At 48.4% G+C, this 9,472-nt stretch overlaps 1 long non-coding RNA gene across 1 annotated transcript in view; it reads right to left on the minus strand.

Moving 5' to 3' along the window:
• LOC106809877 overlaps window positions 1-6,619 on the minus strand; it is a 10,654-nt gene extending 4,035 nt beyond the window's left edge. Inside the window, exons 1-2 of the long non-coding RNA XR_001393918.1 lie at window positions 6,583-6,619; window positions 6,246-6,376 (exon numbers count right to left, since the gene is read on the minus strand). This is a non-coding gene — a long non-coding RNA (uncharacterized LOC106809877). The remainder of the gene's footprint in view (window positions 1-6,245; window positions 6,377-6,582) is intronic.
• Between the last annotated feature and the right edge of the window lie 2,853 nt (window positions 6,620-9,472).

A 9,472-nucleotide genomic window follows, 5' to 3' on the forward strand; every position in this document is an offset into this window, starting at 1 on the left:
GGAGATAGTTTTCCATTCATTACGGTTTATTCCATTCATCTCATTCTCTATACCAATCTCCATTCATTCGCCATCCCTATCTGTTTGCGCTCATCTTTCCATCGGCCAGCCATCCATCCATTGCCATCCCATTCATCCTCCATCCATTCCATTTCTTGTTACCATCCATCCATACCATTTCCATGTTGTTTGTACCATTCATTTGGGCCATGTGTTTTTCTCGCCATGGGTCCATCATCCATTCATGCCAGTTCATCCATCCAATTTGGTGTTTTCCATGCCATGCGATTCTCTATTCCATTCTATTTGTTTTCCATTTTCCATTTGTTTGCTGCCATTCCATTCCATACCATGCCATTTCGCTGTTTACCGTCCATTGCCGATGCCATCCATCCGTATCCCTATCCATTTTCTCAATTCCATCTTCCATTCCATGCATCCATCCATCTGTCTGAGTTCCATCATTTCCTATTCCATTGCCATTCTGCCATTTTTCCATTTCCATTCTATTCCATTTGTCTTCCATCCATTCCATTCCATCTCCATCTTATTCATCCATCCATCCATCCATTTGTCTTCGATGTTCCATTTCCATCCATCCAATCTGTTTGCCACTTCGCATTCCATCCGTCATTTCCATCCATCCATTGTTTGCTTTCCATCTCATTACCATCCCATCTGTTTCTCTCTCTATGCCCGCATGCCATTCGCAATCCATTTTTCCATCGTCATCTCTGTTTGCCATTCCATTTTGCCATCCATGTCTGCTATTTGTAACATCACATCCATCCATACCTGCCATACCATCACATTCACTTCCACCCACCCATCCCCTCCGCTCTATCTATTCCGTGCCATCTGACCAACTAGCATGTGAAGCCTCTTGGCTATCTTGTTTTTTGCTTCGCGCCGCGTGAACAAATGTCCCGATATCCCTCATGGAGTTGTTTTCCTCTATCTCGTAAAGCCTGAATCCTCAAGCTTGCTGCATCGATCGCTTGTTGTCGGCCGAGTCGGCCTTGATATAGAATGGCGGCTGCCCGGTCGCCGCCGCCCTCCTGTGGTCCGTGCTGGTTGTCCGTTGTCATGCTTCTCGGCGCCGACGTTGTTTGTTTTGTGTTTCGAGAGGCCCAAGGTCGTCGAAGCTTATGAGGCGGCTCGGCGCTGCCGCGTAGTTCGTTGTCGGCGCTGTTGAGCGCTGCTTTGCGTGTGCTTGGCCTGGGCGTCGCCGTTCATACATCTCTCTCATTCGTTTCGCTTAGCGACTGTGTTGCGCGTCCCGTCCTACCTCTTCGCGGCGGAGTCCGATCTCGGCGCGGCTGGCGCCGACGCGCTCTGTTCGCCCGTCTCGGGTTTTCGGATGCGGCGACTGCGTGAGAGGGCGCCGCCGGCGCGTCTTGTCGTTTGCGTAGCGGCGCCGTGCCGACCGTCGGCTGCCTAGCCGGTCCGTTGTCGTGTCTCTTCTGCGGCGGCCGCGTCGTCCGGCCTGAGTGAGACGGCTGTTGGAGTTGTTGCGAGCTGTTTGGTCTTGTTACGTTACGAACATCTTGTCTTGCGCTAGTTGCCGTCGTTCCGGGCGTACGGCGTCGCTGGAGCCGGTGCTGTGTGGGCGCGGGGCGGGGCGGAGCGAGCGTGGACGTAGACGTTGTTCTCTCGTACATGTCGCGCGTGTCTTGCAGTGGTGCGCGTGTTGACACAGCTGGCATAGGGTTTGCCTTCTCAGCGCGTCGCTGGTAGGTCCGCAGCGGTGGAGTGCGGCCCGGCTCGGCAATCGTACGGGTCCCGTCAGCACGGGAAACGCGCTTGCCAGCGCCGTAGACAGTACATATGAGATGTGGATGGTAAGTATTGTCGCTTGTAATTATGGCTCCTGGCCTGGTGGTCCAATTATAAAGGTGCTGTTGTCAATCCGCGTGTGGTTAGTGGATAGTATATAATGATAGTAGGGTATTAGGGCGGGGGGGGGGTGCGACGGTATAGTAGGGGCAGGTAGGGGGGGGCAATACATATAGATGAGGGAGGTGATGTAAGCGAAACAGGGCAGGGTCCTGATAAGGACAGTATCGTGTAAGGAGTGAACGAATAGTGGGGGCCAAGCGAGTCGTGGTATAGAAGAGGGAGAACGCGCTGGAGCAGGATGGAATGGGCAGCGATATAGGAGGTTATATATAGTAGTAGGTGTTAGGGGTAGTAGGGAGGTATAGAATAGAGGTATGTGGGCGCGAGTTAGTGTAGTAGCATGATATTATTATATCGGGCGAGGGCGGAAGTGTCGGGAGGGCAGCACAGTGGTGAGATAGATAGAGTGTAAGGACGGCGTGCGGGGGGCAGGTGGAGCAGGCAGTGTGGGGGCAGGTGACGGACACTATCAGTGCAGGATGATATATGGAGTATTGGTCGAAATGGTTATGAAAATGATATACATATATTATATATATCTATATATGAAAATATACATTTTATTTACTTATTCTATAAATACATATAGCGGGGGGGGATGAGATAAGTGAGTATCAGAGTGGACGAGGATGTGGAGAGTAAGAGACTGAGGGAGGAGATTGCGCGAGTATTCACTCCTGGATTGTGAGTCAGTTAATGAGTATAGGGTGCAGAGGCGTACTTAACTGGCAGAGGGGGGACGGAGGGGGGTGCTAGAGCGCTGTGCTTCCACTGGTTTCTCTCGTAGCCGTATGCGTGAGCTCGCGTCGGTGTGGTAGGGCACTGGTGCATCTCGCGCGTGACGGTGCTATCTCGCGGAGGGAGCTTTAGGCGGGCTCGGGCAGCGCGTCTGCAGCGTGTGTATCTGTGTGATGCATGCTGCGGTGCTGACGTGGTCTGTGGGGTTTGTGGGTGGGCTAGTGTGTTGCTGCTGCGTGGGGGGGGGGGGGGGGCGGGCGAGCGTAGGATCTTGCAGTGCGTGATGCTCCTATTGTCTGACAGGCAGCTTAGTCTGACTGCGTGTTCGCTCGCCTTGCTGTTACTATGCTAACAACACATGCTTTATTATTGTGGGTATGCGGAGGTGTATAAGATATGATGGCAGGAGTCGGAGACAAAGCAGACTGAGTGTAAGGAGAGGTTAGGAAATGAGTAGAGGTAATTGGGTAGAGGCAGAGAGAGAGAGAGAGTGGTTAGTTTGTGTTGTGAAGATGCAGTGAGATGATAGAAAGCAGGTTATAGTAGAAGACGAAATGAGCAGAAATAGCGGGGTGAATCGAAGGGAACACCCCCCCCACACACACACACGCACGCATCTCTTTTTTTTTTGTGTTACATTTTTGTTTTTTGTCGTTTTCGTGTTTTCTTTTTGTTTTTTTTTGTTTTTTGTAGTGCTGGTTCTCTCATCTCAGCGAACACCGCCTTGGCGTAGCGGCAGACGCAGGTCGCTACGCTACCTGTGGGCTACGAACTATCATGGGTGGGGTGTATGTTTGCTTGGGGCTGGGCTTTTGTGAGGCGGGGGGTGGTCACCGACGGAGCGAGGGGCAGCGAGGGCGTGGCACACTTCGACATTTTTTTTTTTCACAGCTGATGTTACGTGGTGGTTTTACTCTGGTTTACTGTTTGGCCTTCTAATACTGGTCGCTCTCGTTCCCTCCTACGTTCTGCATTGTTTTGCTCACGCTTGATTTCCGTCTCAAGATGGTTGGCACTCCTGTCGGCGTAATCTCTGCCTGCTGACCTCTGCGTCTTTGTCGTTGCCTGCTGTTTCTTTTTTTTGCTGATTGCCAGCGTGCTCCCGCAGCAAGGCGTGCTGCCGGTGGTGCGAGCTGAGGGGCGAGGGGCCGCCTGGAGAAAGGGAACATTGGTGGCCTCTTTGGTATGCTTATCGGTTTGGGTGCGGATCTTTCGTGTGCCGGCTGAGTGGGGACACGATGGTGGCTCCGACCTTGCAATCATTCACGGCGCGCGTTATAACACGCAGAACGTGCGAAACTCAACTAAACAGTAAGCACAGGCAAGCGGGTCGCCGCCGTCGTCGGCGGTGCAGGCGAAGCTTTTGGAGACGTGAACGGACATTTTTTGGGCACGGGCCACTATTGCGTGGCTGCGCGGCCGACACACGAAATTAAAACACGTCCGCTCTTAAATAAACTGGCAACGGAGAAATAAAATACGTAAATAGATTTGCTCGTATTTGCTCTCAGGCAGCCGTAGAAGAGCGGTAAAACAAACGACATGCAATATAGATCTTTATTTCCTCAAAACGCATGCATGTACACACATGCGCGCGCGCGCCCACCCACACACGCACCACGGCCAACCGCACGCACGCACCCACACACACACACACACACACACACACACACACACACACACACACACACACACACACACACACATATATATATACACAAATAAAGCGATAAAAATGCAGCATACAGCGAGTTCAAAAACTGAAATGTAGCAAGTCCATAACACAGCCAGAAACACGAGATATTACTGATGTCAAACATGGAAGAACGGCAATTTGGAACGCTCCGATAAAACACATTCGGCGTCGGAATATCAAAATCGACACAACGAGAGAGGTAGACGAGTTTACCGGCTAGTAGAAAGACGGATGATCGGGGGAACACACGGGCATGTGAACATCACTTTGACATTTAACGCTAACTGATGTTACACGAGGCACTGGAATGGAAGACATCAGACGCTGTACGGGTACACCGCACGCAACCTGCCCATGCCGCGAAGGCTGGGGCGAAGAATCCAAGCTGTTCAATCCGAATGAACTCAACAACAGGACGACATCGAACACTAATGAAAAACAGCGTTGCAGCAGACTAAAAACTAGACTAAACGTGGAATCAGCGAAAATAGGCTGTGCATGTAACATATGTTGGCAGACATCTCTCAAAGACGAACGCCAATTTATGCTTACTAAACTATTAGCGCAGGGGGGAGAGAACGCACAGACAACATCCAGTGAAACACACAGACAGTGATACAGATGTCACCGCGTGCAAAATGCATAGGAGGGACGAAGGAATAACGAGTGAGCGTAGCGCGCGCGAGTCGTGGATCTACGAGAGAGAGAAGGTTCCGTAATCTCTATAGAGAAGCGACGGATCTAGAAGAGGGAGGAGGTGGCGGAGGCCGCGCACGGGAGACAGAGATCCGAGAGATTGCGAATGAGACACGTGGCCAGCGTTGTTAAGCCTGCAGGTGGAGAGGCGGGTGGCGGCGGAGGGCAGGAAGTGCTGAAAGAGTCGCACCACCGTCGACCTAGAGTCCTTCGACCAGGAAGCCCGCTGCCTCCCGATTTGCATCTGTAAGTGACAACGTGCAACACGTGCGCATGATGCAACATGTTCTGCTTGCATCTATGACAAATACGACATACGCATATACGCTCTCCTATGACACTATTTGTCAGAGGAAGATTCTTCCTATGACAAATATTGGCGAGTTAACTTCGTTCCGCTTTACAGCTGAAATTCACTGCTTGCGTTCATAATAGCGCTCCTAAACTCCTATGATGCGCACGACGCATACAACAATATTTGTCATAGGAAGAATCTTCCTATGACAGATGGTGTCATAGGAGAGCGTATATGCGTATGTCATATTTGTCATAGATGCAAGCAGAACAGGCTGCATGATCACACCGTATACCAAAACACATGAAAAACTTTCGCGTGTGTTCCGTGGTTCGGGGGAGGGGGGGTAACATCTCATCTTCGCGACCTATCTTTTATCCTTATCGTTTTTATTTCTTATATCTTTGTTATTTTTTACATCGTACATCGTTTATATCTTTTATCTGTCGCTGATCTTTCTTTGTCTTTCAAGTCACAAAGTCGGCAAATTCTGATCGCACGTCTCATAGAGTGTTCGCTCGCGTTGCTTGGAGGAACAAGTGCACACAATTTGCATACTTCTAGTAAACGTCCCCCTGCGACGCCGGTACTGACGAGGGTTTGCCGTAAACTTTATTGCAGAAATAGCCGACTGAGCTGAGGTCGTGAATGAGGGCTACTGAATATGAGGGAAGCCACTGGTCTCGTGCTAAATTAATTTTGGCGCGAAGGCAGATTCGCAAAAACTTTACGGTTAAAAGTCTAACGGTTCAGCTCATGAATGGTGATAACCACATTTTGGAACACTTGGTTTCTTTCGAAGTTTTTGCAGTAGCAACGGCAGCAGCAGCCACCGCCACCGCCACCACCAGCAGCAGCAGAAGTAGTAGTAATAGTTTGGCAGGCTGCCGCTGTGCTTTGTCACATGTAGTAGACACTCACGGACTCTAGCAGATCCGTCGCATGTTTCAGCTGCTCCAACTCCGTGGGTCGTTTGGGAAACTTTGGCGGTACGTCGCCGTTGTTATTGTTGGGACCGCTGACTGTGTTTAACGCATCGGAGGCGTCACCCGCTGCAACAAATCAATCCACATCCATGTTTACATGCAACTCGCGCACGCACGCACACACACGCACGCGCGCGCGTACACACACACACACACACACACACACACACACACACACACACACACACACAACACACACCACACACTAAACAAACAACACGAACGCACATGCACTTCACACGCGGCGCCACGCAACGCAGCACCATTCTCACCTAGCGGAGGCTTCGTGGTCCGTTCGTACTCGTTCAGTGCTCCGATTTCTCTTAGCTGGCGGCGGCGTCGGTCGCCTGTCGTCGGCTGGCGACCGGAGCGTCGGCATGCGCTGCGGCGACGTGCTGCGCGCCTCAGGCATTGTGGACAAACCTCGATAACGCCTGGCCGACGGTTCGCGACGATCCGCAGTCGCTTGCGACTGCAAACGCAACACCACAGACGACGCATGTTAATGCAATGTAACACAACGCACGTTAATCAACACACACACACAGGCGACACACGTCTAATATATCAGGAGTACTCATCGCGGATTCAAGCGGGTAGCGCAACCCGCCCCCCCCCCCTATTTCTTTGCCAAACAACAAATCTTTTGTATCCTAATGGTTGTGGCGTGAACTTGTCTAATTTCATGGGCAATCTCTTCCCATTGTGTAGACTTTCAAAAATACGAAGGCAAGAAAAGTAGTAAATAAATTAAAAACTTTTGAATCATATCCCAAATTTTTCAAATTTACATCTACGTGCTTGATATATATATATATATAATATATATATATAATATATATATATATATATATAGCAGTCTGTGTAGCGTTATACATATAGAAGAGTCAACATATAACTACTGTATAAATAAATATATAAATAAAGAAAGAAAGAAATATATATATATATATGTCAAAAGTACATAATAGAGATATATAGATATAGTGGTTATACAATTATGTTGACTGCTCTCCTATACTCTGACCCTGAGGCGTCCTTTGTTAATATGTAGGCACATTAGTGAGCCGCTGTTGCCGTCGCATTAGTGACTTGCTACTGATGGCGCGCCGCAGTTTCCACACGCGCGTGCCCACACAAAAGACTTGATTGAAAGAGTCGAGCAATGAGGACAGGTGCATCGATTCTGTTTGGTGAATGTGGTGTTGCGTGTCGCCGTGATGGGATGCTAACGGTCCAAGCATTACAGCTATGAGCCACGCGCCATAGCCTCTAACATCATAGCTCTTTGGCTATTAGTTGCCGAGTTATTAATTAGTGCTTATATATGTGCTGTTCTTGCATGCTACGAAGACATCTGGAAATAATATGATAAGAATATGATTTATGTATTCTAATAAACGAAAAAATAATTATGCAAAATAAATTGCAAAACAGTAAATAATAATAAAAAAATGTAATTAGTAGTTGGGAAACAAGTTAATATTCATGTTAACGTTAGGTATAACGATAATATCAGGAGTAAATAATCACAAATAATACAATTTGTGATTATTTACTCCAGCTGTATAAGAGATAATAGAGAAAAAAAGTAAAAAAAAATACAGGTAATTCAAACACCATTTCCCAGAAGAAAATCCTACTTCTACCTAAACTTTTACTAAACTGTCTACATTGCCAAATTCTACGACCAAAGCTTACTAAATTATATATGGTAGGTATATTATAAGTATACCAATACTAAATTAATAAATTTATGTTTGGATTAAAGCGAAATATTTTCAACGAGCCAGTTTGTGCCGATTAAGCTATGAACGTACTACCTCCAGCTCTGCATCAAAGAAGCCATTCTCGTTTTCTCCAGGGATGCCAGCCTCAGCCTCCGCATCACATGCCGTGACGTCACTCACAAACACGATCGAGTAACACATAGGCATAGTTGACACAGCACTCGCGCGCAGGTTTAAATGTATATATATATATAGTTAATACACGGCCATGTATATCAGCTATGACGTATTCAGTACAGAAGATTTTTCACGTATTGCATTGTTGGCGAGCGGGCGAGAGCGACTGATGTACAAGCGAGACAGAGCCTTCACGCGAAACCCTCAATAATCAGCACCACGTCCATGGTCGATGCATCCTTTAATCGCAACACGTTCACGTTAAATTAAATTTACATCGATCGCCGTACATTCGCTTCACACAACAGCATATAGTGCAGTCGTCGGGATCCACAGACGCATCCTAAACTACAAGTGGAGAGGAGATTGCGTACACGCACGAGCCTGCCATTCACACAGACACACAACCGCGTGCACGTCGGCAGAGAGATATGCTACAAGTGTGCACGTGTGTATTCATGTGTGTAGAGAGCTAGAATTCACATACCATCCCCCTCCTCCCTCCCTACCGTAGCAACAGTCCGATGCTATTTCTGGGCCTCAGCCTCCTGCGAGGCACGTGCGTAGGCGGCGGGTTTAGCGGCTGATGCTTATCAGTTTAAAGCCGTCATCGGTAGCGCATGTGCGATTGCGTACGCCCGTGGCTAGTGACCCGTAGTCGCAGCTGGCTTCCGCCTGCACGCAAGATGCTGTTACTTATTTCAGCGGCTGCTGCTGCTGCTGCTGCTGCTGCTGCGGATGATACTCAGATACGAAGCTGTGATCCCGAGCTCGCGAAAGGCGCTTCTCTTAGTCATGCGACCGCAGCGATAATGAGTAGCAATGCGTATATATAAAGAGTTGGCAGGCAGGCGAAATTCATGCGAGCATGGAGAAGTTATCCGTGTCTAGTCCTGTCTTAGACCAGTTTGTGCGTCGGGAATTGATATATATATATATATATATATAATACGATAAACGAAATGTCTGTGCCTGAGTGCCGGATCTCCTTTTAAAATACCATGCAACCATACGGGGCACGGAGATTGGCACCTGCATGCCAGATCTGATTTTAGGCTAAGGAAATCATCATTTACGACGACAGAATTTGTAGAAACACGGAGGAACAGTAATTAGCTAACAGTTTACGCCATGTTTGTTGCCATAGTTTCTGTTGAAACGTGTGCATAAATCTTAACTTTGGTCGCAAAGGCAACCCATCAAATGATGGGTTACCCACTATACATTTTCCATTCCGCACATTATATATATATAT

The sequence above is a fragment of the Priapulus caudatus genome, unplaced genomic scaffold (assembly GCF_000485595.1).
Source record: "Priapulus caudatus unplaced genomic scaffold, Priapulus_caudatus-5.0.1 Scaffold392, whole genome shotgun sequence".
NCBI lineage: Eukaryota > Metazoa > Priapulida > Priapulimorpha > Priapulimorphida > Priapulidae > Priapulus > Priapulus caudatus.